The following is a 12,816-nucleotide window of genomic DNA, read 5'->3' as shown; positions in this document are numbered from 1 at the left end:
TCGCATTATCCGGCTGATCTAGCCAGTTGATTTGACTCCAGCTTATTCAAACGATAATTCGAACGGTCTGTAAGATTACGCAATACTTTGTGGTAAAATAGAAAACTGTGTTATAATACCATCGGACATAAAATGGAACACCGTCAGACAAACGAAACGATTCGAGTCTGCTCGTATATACTCGAGCGAAAATTATTTTCGACCACAACTTCCGATACAGTGAAACTTCGCGAAATCTCTCCCGTCCACAACTCTCTCATCTAATAATCTAACGTGTGCTGTTTGATCTCTTTGTCTCCGAATCGTTATTCGTTCTCCTGCACTATTATTATTCTTTCGACACGATCATCGTCAAGCCGTAGGTCCGAACGCGAACTCCGTTGAAAAATCAATAGCTCATTTAAATTGGCGATTGGGTGACCGAAACTAAAAAAGTCACCATCGTAAAGCACAAGCAAATTTTACTCCGAGAAGATGAACCTGTTGTTCATTGAGCTGAGTGCAGATCGAGATTCACGCAGCTCTAATTGCGAAAGCACCTGCACAAACGGATCAAAAGTAACTATCGTGTTTGGCGAACATGCACCTTGGCGATTCTTAGAAGCGATTTTATCTCCTGGGTAAAGAGAGCGACAAGCGACCACAGCGATGCTAATCGCACGCAATCATCGCACTTGCGATCTGCTTTCTTAGCGACGCAAAAAAATGTTTACATGTGCCCAAATCTTTTGGTTATAAGGTACCTCCTCGCCTAATATCTGTCTGTAATGCGCGGCGGATTTCTGCACGATAAAATACGGTAAAAGGAATAAAATGAGTGACGTGACTGAGTGATTTGAATCACGCATATTCAATAACGGAGAGAGTCTAATCTTATTTGCCAAATTGGTTAGATAATTGACCTTATACGTGTACGCCATCTGGGTCATTAACTCGTGATTTAGGTTACCGGCCCTACATACACTTTAACCGTGGGACTTTATTCTCAAGTCAATTCGCAATGATCACTCGGCTGCGAGATTCGCATCCAGCTTTAGCGAAACATGGTGCTAATCAAAATCAACGTCTAAGAGTACGATGATGATGAATCCGTTGGACAGGATAAAAAATCTTTTAGTTATTCTCGACTCAGATAGTCCGAGTCTTCCTTGCTAACTTATTACGCGTACCGATCAAGGTATCTGTGATGAGGTAACAATTTTTCTTCCAACTATTCGGAAGTGGGAGTGTATTTTTTCTATTCGCAGAACGGAAAAATTGAGGAGATATATGTAATTTTCGGGGTAATTAATAGCCTATTAGGCAAGATTTTCGTGAGCGTGTATGAAGAACGTGTGCCTACATTTGTTGTTTGCATGATTGAATTGTTAGGGTAATAACAATCGTTTATAAGAAAGTTAGCGGTATTGGTTACATAAACGTAAGTATAATAGGCGTTATTAAAGCTAATTGAAAGGCCGTTTGGTCTCAGCTATAACAGAGTTAAGTGACTATTTCTGTACTTTCCCTAAAGAATCTATTATAACTATAGCTGGTAAAAGTAGCTATACCAACTGCAGTGCTAGACGCAATTTGCATTGCTACTGTGTACGCACTGAAATCAACAACAACGTGATTGTGAATTATACACAGACGCCATATGGAGGCGCGGTATTCGTTCTGCACTGATGAGAAATAAATGTTGCTAGAATTCACGGTGGAGCTAACTTACTGCTGTGTGCTGTTGCAAAGTCACGTCAGTAACTTGTGTACGATAGAGGAGGAGGGATGACATTCTCGTTAAAAAGCATGCTGGTAACGGCGACTGAATAAATGCGCTAAAAACTTGGTGAACAATACGCGTCTTTGTTTATTTTTCTCGCTTATGTATAGGTCCCAAAATTTATCAACTGTTGCAAAAACTCTGACTAATTAAGCATGAATTAGTGTCCTGATTGCTGCGTTATGTCTCATTGGTTTGGGACAATAAATGAGAAATAGAGGGCATTGAATTATGGGCCCGTTAAACGAGACGTTAAGCAAGGTTGGTCAAGTACGATCCATGGCGATGTTACCGCGAGTTATCAATATCTGGACCGCTACCAAAAAAGACAGGTAGGTACCGAACGTTAGTAGAAGATAATCAATAATATCGGATAATCCGCCGTAACTAATGGTGTTCTCTTTACGCCCAATAAAAACTAGGATGAAAACAAACTGCGTGCTAATGTTAATTTTACCGGTAATCCTTTTACCTGCTTCCCGTTAGAAGAAATTCGAAACCGTACACTCAAACACAGTACATCTCAATGGCTCTTAGATTATAAGACTAAATATGTTAGAAAATTAAGCCGAGGAAATATTTTGTCGCTTATGCATCATGCATTATTTTCTTTAGCACGATCTCCAAAAAATTTCAACCACAAATGTACCATTAAATGGGTCAAAAGATCAAATGTTGAACTAAATTTTTCGATTAGTCAATTCATTACGGTGACTTAGGTGTCCCCAATTTGAATTTGGTCATCAATATCCATTATAGAAAATTGTAGAAAAACTTATACGTGCAATAGATTCTGGCTTTCACTTGTACCACCAACTTTTCCATAAATGCATGTCAAAATCTAGAACCGTCTTGCTCGTCAAGAAGGGGTAATATGCAACTGAAAATATCACTTGTTCAATCTTTTTTGCCTCAACCACATTCGTGCCTTCGAAATGAAGTGGTGCCTTTCGCCCAAGCAAATCCCGCGCTTACATGCAGTTCTTAACCGAAGAGATTGTCGGATTCGGGTAGTGTAATGGGCTCACGTTCAGGCTGCACACACATTGCGTAAGCGTTGCATTATTATGCACATTTTTATACGGGTGCATACGTAACGCGGTTACAAGCAGGTTATATTTAGATCTCTCTTTTTGTGCATCACGATGTATATTCCTTTCTTTTATAACTTGCTGTTTTCATCAGATAACAAACAGCATCGCTGGGTATCTAGTCAGGTGATTCTTAGCAGCTGATGGTCGGTATCTGATGCATAGAACATGCGCTCCATAATTGAAAGTTAATAATTTCAGTGGATGGGTACGACGGTGAGCGTTTTTGACGCTTAAACAATACGGAAGGCTGTTACATACAACGCAAGTTTGAGCATAGGCGAGAAGTGAGGAATGTGTCAAAGTACTTTTTGATTGTTAGTTATTTGTTTTTGTTTTAAATCCTCATACATATGAGGATCCCTTATACATTGATTTGTTTTATACACATTAATTTAGTTCTTAGAACTTCTGCCCCACTTTAATCATTGAAAATTAAGTGTTCCCGAAGTTGCCTATTTTCTGACAGAAAATACCAAATGTTGAAGTCAAATCAAATGTTACGTTAATTCAAATTGTATTCAATCACTCTTTGTTCATGGGACACTTTTCATTTTATTTTATTAAGTACTGGCGTTATCTAATCAAGGTTTAACTATATTAGAAATGATTTGATTGAAAGAACAAAAATCAGTCGCTAGTGAAGATGCCACACGTTATCTCAAACTACGAACAGCAATACCAGAATCTGTCAACCAGCCGGTATAAAATTTCCCTTGTTGAATTTATTATACATTATCACTTCATTTCGAGGCTTTCGTTCATCAAGCATCGCGATTCGCCGATACTCCGAAACGACGGCTTCTTTTGATCGAAGGTTACGCAGATTGCATGTTGACGCGTCTTGCTGGTCGGGTATGCCAGTTAGCACTCGATCGGCTTGCTGCATGCTCCATTTTGTACCTTGACAGTTAATGTTGATCGTACTCGGGTATGGGAAGGTGTTATGCGGCGGGCGGTCTTTTTATGAAAATGATGTTGTAAGCTAATTAAAGTGACTACTTGACTCGGATACAAGTCACGATCTCATTACGCACGATAATTATAGGCAGGTACCCGGCGTTCCGCCACTCCTCCCAACACCAACGAACTCTGGATTTTAGAGTTTTGGGTCACGTGTCGCCACTCCGGGTTTCCTCATCTTTCCGAATCCTCGTCGCGGTTCATACAACAACAAAAAATATCTAAAACACAGCCGCTCATCTCTGATCATGTGCGATGAGACCATGCACGAATCAAACCGAGGTACACACGCTTTCGTAGAATGATTCGAAACAGATTTCGGAGGCTTCTCAATCACGGCGAACCGTAATCTTGCGGTTTTGTATACGTATATTTTCACGCACTTTTTACTCCACAATTCATACCCGCCAAGTCACACAGTCCTCGCGTTCGAAACATGCCGATCAATCTCTCGTGTCGACGAGCTTTCCCTCTGCAATTACATCCCGTACCGTCATTGGCACAAATCATGCGAGAGAAGCGAGTTTGTGGATTCTTGAGACATTGAACAGGAGAGAAGAGGGTACATCACGGGCACACAATCACGGGCACACAATCTGTCAATCCCGAAGCATTCCAGTTGTACAGATTATTGAAGAAGTAGACGATATTTACCGTCACCATTCGCAAATGTTCAACTTCTTATGTATCGGCACACTTGGTTACTGGAGATCGAACGACATGTCCAGACTCAAGCACAACTTGTGCAAGTTAGGGTTCAATGCGCAACCTGCTTTCACCATGGTGTCCACGTGGTTTCATGCGAACGAGTGAAAACTGTGGGGATCGAGATGCGTGCAACATTTTGGTAGGGTATCTTCAACACCGGCACAGTCACTCCGTGTCTTGCAGAAGTTCCGAGAACTATAATGGCGCGGAGTTCAACTGATTGCCAGGAGTTAATGAGGCGTGTTGAAGAGACAAAAACTACGTCTGGGGATGCAGGCGGCGGCACGAGGTACAGACATAAAACTACACATACACAGATCTTTATTGAGTGTTCTCTGATCTACGACAGTTACTAGCTATATAACTGTTCAGGTTTTGTCTTCCTCGTTGCTCCGTGAACATGGTTAGATTGTTTCCCCCCTATTGCTGAATTGTTTTAGGTACATAGTTAACCGTCAAGGTTTCTCTCGTGTTACACGTTGTAGCCGAGAGGAATCTGCCACATCAATCCGAACCGATTCACATCGGAATTCAAGTTTTTCATCACTAGAAACAACTTCCTTCAACACTTTCATCCGAATATTCGTTGATCGGTTTGACAAAATGGTATAAAACTTTGTCCCTTCGTTTGGCCAATGAAGGAATTTTCTACATAGTCGAAGAGGAGGTCTGATCGGTATGTGTCAAGTCTCCGCCTTGAAGCACCAAAATACTTACGAAGAATGCTTGCTACGTTACGTTATATGCGCAAACTTGGAACTCACTGTCCACGGGGTCCATTAGACGGACACAAACATCCTGCCAGTGTAGCGGTGATGTGTTTCTCCTAACTGTAAAACGGCCAGGTTTTCGTGGAAAACGTGAAGAATTGACACCGCAAACGCTCTTCTTGCCGAGTTCAGGAAAGGTCGAGCCAGCTATATCCAATTACCATCAAATACAGTCTTCGTGACAGCTCCAACTATTCTTTTCTGACTTCGTTAACTTTTTCAGCCGAGATGCGGCATGCTATTTTTGTATCTATTTTATCTCTGATTCAATGCTAGACGGTTTTGTGAGAATCCGCGTGATTTTCAACACAGCGTAACAATTATTTGCATCGAAACGAGGTCAGGGCACAACGATGAGACATTTGATAAGTCTCACGAATTCAAGCACACATTTCATTCAAGACGAGTCTACAATATTTTGCACGTAGGCTAGACGAGGAAGTAAGAATTATGTCAAAGGTTGTTAAAATATTGCACATGTTTCGAATTGCCACGGTGACGATCAGAGTGTGGACTAATCGCATGTGGCAGAAGCACACGGAGGCAGGTCGAGATCTGAGGGTAACTTTCGCCGCATATTGAGGACAATACGTTACACGTGCAATAATGGTTCAGCAAATCAATAAAGTGCAAAGTTCCCTGGGGTCGATGACATGCCCTCGTAATCCGCTGTGTATTCTTCAGTAGCTCTCGGGTTTCGCTCAGATGTTCCCGACAGGAAGTCAGAAGACATAAGTACATCCGAGATGTTGATGTTCGTGTGCATATATGCGCTCATAACTCGCGTCCCACGTTACGTCTAAAATACATCGAAACAGCTTTTTTAGTTTTCTACACGTCGGAAAATTTTCGTTAAAGAAAAACAGACTTGAGCTTTTTAAGTGCGCGATGTACGGTCGGTTTGTAAGACTTCTAAATGTTTCTCATCTGTTTAACGAGGAATTTAGAGTTTTCTTCTTTCGAGCAGCGAAGCATTGTTTTCGGCTCACGTCGCATGATACGCTACGGCGTGATTCGTGTCGTTGATTCAGCGTTTTTCCTTCTTTTTTTTTGTGTACGGAGGGCACTTGTACTCTCAGTTACGACTGTTACATCATCGAGGTGAACAGTAAAAGCGTCCACCAAATGTCCCCCCTCTTGTACGCAGGCATATAACACAACTTGTAGGAAACACGCGACAGAAGGAATCGGCTTGTATTCATCTCCCGTACTTACATGCAGCTTTTATCTACCGAGGCCATCGTTCCCAAGGGAGAGATACCACTGACATGCACGTAAGTACGTACGTACGGTGGCTTGATCACAACGCGTGACCGTCCAACTCGTACCACAGCTCCTCATCTGGAAGTCATATTTTTCATTTCTTCCGTTACCAAGATAACTGCATGCAAGGGGTGTGAACTGATCTCTGTTTTTACCTTGTTTTTTTTTTTTAAATGAAACAAGCAAATACAAAGAAAAAATGGTCTAATAAACTTTTTCCACGGAAAGTCATTTCAAATTAAATACACAATGCAATATTTTGCGAGGTATTTTCTAACACAGTAAAATTTTTGAGTTCAATTAACTTCTTATTTTGGAATTTCAAATACATCTATGCCTCTCTATATGGCCGTTCTTTACACGGCATTACGCTGTAACGCCTTTTTTCAATTATGACACTTTTTCGATTCACAGACCACAATGTTTCGTTATACGGCCAAAAAACTTATTCTTATGTAAGCATTTTTATATGAAATGAAAAGAATAAAATACTTCACGAACTAAAAACATATTTTATAAAAAATTGGAATAAATCCAATTGAATTTGTGTGGGTTTGTTTAAAAAGCGAGGTATGTTAGTAAAGCGAGGTATGGGTGCACGTTAAATATCTTTAATCGCGTTTATTATTTTAATCTTGCAATTAGAAAATTATTCAATAAATAGCAGCGTTAAGCTTTGTTTGACTCGTCAGCTGACGTTGAGTCAGCATTAGCTCCAATTTCGCACCTTGGTTTCTGCCGCGACTGAAGTCCGAATCGCAGGAAAAGCGATCAACACTGCTGCTTGAATTGCTATTTGTATACGATAGAGAAATGCAATTCGATTGATAATGTGGTTAAACGGATGTCGGAGTTAATTAATAGTTGCCAATAAAACCGAGCACGGATACCAGATAAAAAACAATACGGTTGGCTGTAAAGTAGTAAGAATCCTTCGTGAACTTCTGAATCATAAAATTGCTCAAGTTTTATTGCATTCGCAAAGGTTTATGAGCATAAGTCGTTGGCGGTAGCGGTAGCAGCTAGATCAACAGCGAACTCAGCCATGCGTAGAAAGGTATCAACTGCATCATGAGTGCTTGAGATAAATTAATTATGCCCGAAGGCACGCCGATCAAAACTCAACAGTCAAGTTCCACCGTTTGACAAGCCGCGGTTTAAGCAGCTATCGTTTATTTTACTACGGACTGAAACTATTGTAAAACCGTTTGTGAAGATAATTTCAAGTTACCTCCTGCGTGCAAGTTACAACTGCGTATGTGCTGCACTTACGTGTGCTGCATAATGTAATGCAAATCCCTGTACGCGTGTAATGACAGTGGAGTCTTCCGCTTGCCACAACGTTTTCTATCAGCAAAAGTAAACGCTGATGTCTGGCCTGCTGCCTGGAGTGCAGCCGGTTACCCAATAGCAATTCTCGCTACTTGGCTCGAGTCATTAGATCGTTAATTTTAAGGATTGCTTGAGGCTAAACAAGTGAAAAGCTGATCCGTGCAACGATCTCTGGTCGCGATATACCTGGGTGACCTCTGTTAATTAACGACTCAGCCGTCGTTACGCGTTACACCAAACTTTTACATCTGGTACCTTGGATAACTCAGTCTGCCACTCTTTATTCCCCCCAATTCGCTTCCACTTTACAGATGGATAATGCTGACACCGTTTCATCGACACGAGGAAATGTCTTCACCTTTTCGGATTTAAATTTCTTTGGTTCATAGAAAACAGCCTCTCAGTTACCTTCGTCAAACCGAGAAATTGCAGATTCTTAGAAATGAAGAAATTAGTGTTTCCAATCGAAAATCGCATCGCGTTGCGGCTGCTTTTATTCAAGGAAACGAAATGGCGTGTTTAAGAAATCAAATATAACGTGACCGATTTCGTATTTTCCCGATTTGTCAAAGTTGATTCATTCTGGTCCCCTTTTAAGAGCGGGTAGAAGTTTCGACGATGGTTTGCTAGACGGTCCAGTCCAATGCATTAGAATAGAAATCGTCCTCATGAACGTGAATCACAACGTCAGACTCTTCCGTCTTTGTCCTTGAAACCGGGCACCTGGGGTCTTTTCTCTCCGTTCCATATCCTATATATCCCGTTTCCAAATAAGTTGAATAAGGCCGCGTGCCTCAATCGATAATACTGCCGGCCTGGAATTGCATTAATCCATCCGTCGCGTCAAAATTGCCAGTTTGACTTAACCGGGGTTGCCAGGTTCCCGGTTAACACCGACTTAGGAGTTGCTCCACGAGATACTGTTACTTGTACACACGTTGTAGCTACTAATCGTTTGCTAGCCCCGTCTACCGTACCTGGAAACTCCTGGATTCCTGGACTACATTTTCGTCTCCTGTCCGCATCGCCTCATAGGTACTCGCTGCAGGCATAGAGACGTATTGAAAAATCTTCAACACGTCCGTAGAATAAATGTTTCTGCTCCCGCACCCCGTTCCTTCCGTAACACTGGCCAACTTGCCTTTACTTCAGTCACGGACTCGGTGGCGACCTCGCTGTTAGCCAGCTAATTCTTTCCCTCTGTGCAGGAAATTACTGAATTCTAAGTGAACAGAGCGCGTTATGTTCCAGCTAAAATTTCTAACGCCTAATAATTGAAGACCTTTATGCGAGAGCAGCTCCACTCGATTTAAGTCGCATTTAAACTCGCCGAAGCGGGATTCCTCAACTTGGACTTTCAACGGTTTAGGAGCTATCTTTATTTTCTCTTGAGACGTTTTCCAGCTCGCAGATTCGATAGTCATCCGTTGAACCTAAGGTCACTTTTACATCTGCAATGGAAGATAAAAATAGCTGCATATAATTTTTTGATCAAGGAAGTGATTTTGTACACTTTGAGTATAGTTATTTACACTTGGAAAAAAATCAACTAAGTATTGCCTATTTCACATTGAGAACGATCTACTCGGATTATTTTTAAACAAATCTTTCTTACCGTAAAGTTCCAGTGGTACAATGTCGAGTTTTATATCTTACGATCAGATAGTGACTGACAGTAGAAAATTACCAGACTGTGAATTAGTTATGCTCCCCTATAACAGTCAGGTTGAAGCGCACAAAAAGTACTAATTTTGCTGAAGCAATTATCCACAGTCAAAATCGTCGTGTTTCAGGTATACCAGAGGATTTTAATTAACGCCAACCTTCCACGACGAAACAGCTTCCGGACGTTTGTTTTCCTGGTGCCAGACTGCAAGTTCAGGAGTAACCAAAATATCTGGAACTTTGCTTCGAGACATTAGTTATTCTCACAAAATTTAGAATGGTCTAGTACATACTGAGGACGAAAATGGAAAGCCGAAATGCATATAAATATCACTTGCGTGACTTTCACTGAAGTGGCGTGAAGTTACGTTGGATTAATTGCGAATTATTGTATATATGCCGCATCGTGGCATAACGAGGGAAAACAACAATACCGGGTGAAAATATCCCAGCGTAAGAGAGTAACAGGCATTCGCGCGGCAATCCGGAAACCGTGAACTCGGTTCCGGAACCCAACCGCTAAGAATATACCGGCTAAATAACTCTGTTTATCTACCGGATTGCACGAAACTCTGGATCGTCGCACAGCGTGTATGCGGCTTGAGAAATCGCTAATTCTTACCTGCGCGGACCTACCGCTACGTAACTCTGCATCATCTACCGGTGATAAATTGGCACTCCAGATACACCAAGCACACCACTTAGAAAAGCGAAGCCTGTGATCTGCGCCTTCCATCCTGCATGGAAATTCCGACTTTTAAACAACGCTGAGTGTTTGCATGGTCAAAGGTGCGGTGTTCAGCCTGGCAAACATTCGGCTAGTGAGGTATGAGCGCACCAAACATGCAGAAATGTTTTCTGCAATTTTTTGTATTCACCCAACCGATGATTCGAGAACTACCGGCGGACTATCCAAGCGTGGTTTAAAGAGCGAAAAATAAGTTCTTGGTCAAACAAACCGACACTGTCGTTACCAACAAGTTCAGTCCATTAGCTCTGTAAATTAGCAAATAAGCTATTACATCTACCTTAGCAGAGGTTTGGCATTGTCGTTTCTGGATTCCCGACTGGTTGTAAGAATACCGCCAGCAGACCTTGATTCAAAGATTGTTGTATTTTTTACGTAATTTTTTCCAAGTTTCTCTTAGAATGTAACGCGGTGGTCAACGTCGTAGTTGCAAATAATTCGAAACCCGATTACGTCCGATTACGAAACGTGGATAGCGAAAAATGTCGACTGGTTGCATAATAGGCAGAAGAGGCACCTCTACCGACACTTTGAGAACAATTGTGCAAACATCACTGGGCTCATCCATGTTCTTCGTTACACAGCCACAAACTTGTGTGCAGCAGCTTTTTTGGGGTCAGAATAGATGGTGGTAGGGTTTGGTAACTTCGCAATGTTTGCTCAGTACTACGAACTGACTTCGGTGACTTCGAGCGAAGCAGGTTGGTATTGATTTCTATCTTCTATGAGCAAATTCAATTTGTTTTTTTTTTCTTTGTTCCTATTCTTGGCAGCCTGACGGTTTTTGGCAAGCCATACGCTTCGTGGGAGAACGGTAAATATACACCTGAACATGTTATCGGATTGAAGCATCGAACATTTGCATTAAATAAACACCATAAGACGGCGGCGATGATTTAGAAGCAAGGCTCTATCGAGTGGATTGATACAATCACTTCGGACAGGTCGGATTGTATAACTTCATAAGCAACTTGAATTATCGACATACTATTTACGGCGCTTGCGTCAGAGAGCAAATACTCTGACATAATGAATGGTAATATTCTGTATACCATATGGACGAAGAGCCACGAGCCTAACTTCTGTCAAAGTCATTCTCCATTGAGTTTTGTGATCCGTTGTCTCTTCGGCTTTTACTACTGACAATGAGTGGCAACACGCTAAAGAGCTTTGATATCGAGTTGGTCCGTGGCTAAATCTACATCCCGAGTCGAATAATAGTCGAATGATAACCGAGCAATCCACCGACTCCTGGTTCCAGTTCATCCTGAATTGCTGTTGCCATTCCTCACAGAAATCTTTGAGCGCCAACTGCTCCCCGCAGGTCTTTGGCCGAGTTGATCACCTCGGCTCATCTTCCGCCGTACTAAAACACGTGGCTGTTGACTCAGTGCCTCATTCTGACTTTATATTTATTTGATGGAGGCTCGCTGCCTTTGCAGTAATTATTGTCAGACAGGCTTGAAAGTTGTTTTTAATCTTTTTTTTACTCTCTCTCTCTCTCTCTCTCACATGCTGTGCTCGGAGCGTAGATGAGCAAAAACGTTTGAAAGTCTACCCTAGAATCATCCCGCCTTACACGGGATTAGTCAGATCGGTCAATGAACCATTACTTAAAATACTCTCTTCAGTCGTGACACGCGATGAGTTAGAGAACTTCTTCTCATTCATATCGGCTTTAAACGGTACACTCAACTGGATTCGCTACTTGTGTGCGTGCCATCGTACCTTCTTCTCACCTTCCATCTTTCGTATAGTGTGCCGTTACCGGTTTTGAATAAACTTCAGTTTCTCTCTCTTCTGGGTCACTCAATAATGTATTAGACAGCCGTAATTTACCCGTTTCTCAAACCGATGTATATTGGATTTCATTCATACACTGTTCGATTTGTTCCACTATATTCATTTCCACCGGCGACGTGTACAAGAAGTGACCATTTTGAATTCCAATCTACAAATTAAGCCTGTGGATGGATTTGTGATTAAATTTTTTTGGTGTGATTCCACAGTCGCACATCTTGAGGATATCACAGATATGCATTTCACTACATTCACTACACACCAGTAAAAAACATAGTATACCTATCAAAGTACCTGACACTGCGGTGCAACTCAACTTTCCAAGTTACCCACCCGATTACAGGCGGCAATGTAGCGGGTGAGTCAAAACATCTATTTTGAATATAAAAAACACCACTGATCCATAACCGCACGGTCCACTACATGATGGATAAACCCGGGCTCTCTGGAAGAAATACTGTTAAAACGGAACGCATAGACGTAGGTAAGTGCCGAGCACGTAGGATGATCGGTGAACGGGTCGTCTAGAGGCTCATCGATCAGCTGTTGGCGCGTGCAGGAGGATGGCCGAGGATCCGACCGAAGAAGAGGATCGGTAGCGAGGCACGTTGGCCCGGAGTCGGTGGGAAGATCGCGGGACCTGGAGCGACCCGGGGGGCTGAACGACGGACCAAAGAAGGAGCGGTTGGACCGGGTCGGGGACATTCTGAACCA

This window comes from Neodiprion pinetum, chromosome 1 (genome assembly GCF_021155775.2).
Source record: "Neodiprion pinetum isolate iyNeoPine1 chromosome 1, iyNeoPine1.2, whole genome shotgun sequence".
Lineage (NCBI taxonomy): Eukaryota > Metazoa > Arthropoda > Insecta > Hymenoptera > Diprionidae > Neodiprion > Neodiprion pinetum.
The sequence above is the reverse complement of the archived record's forward strand: the minus strand, read 5'-3'. Positions refer to the sequence as shown.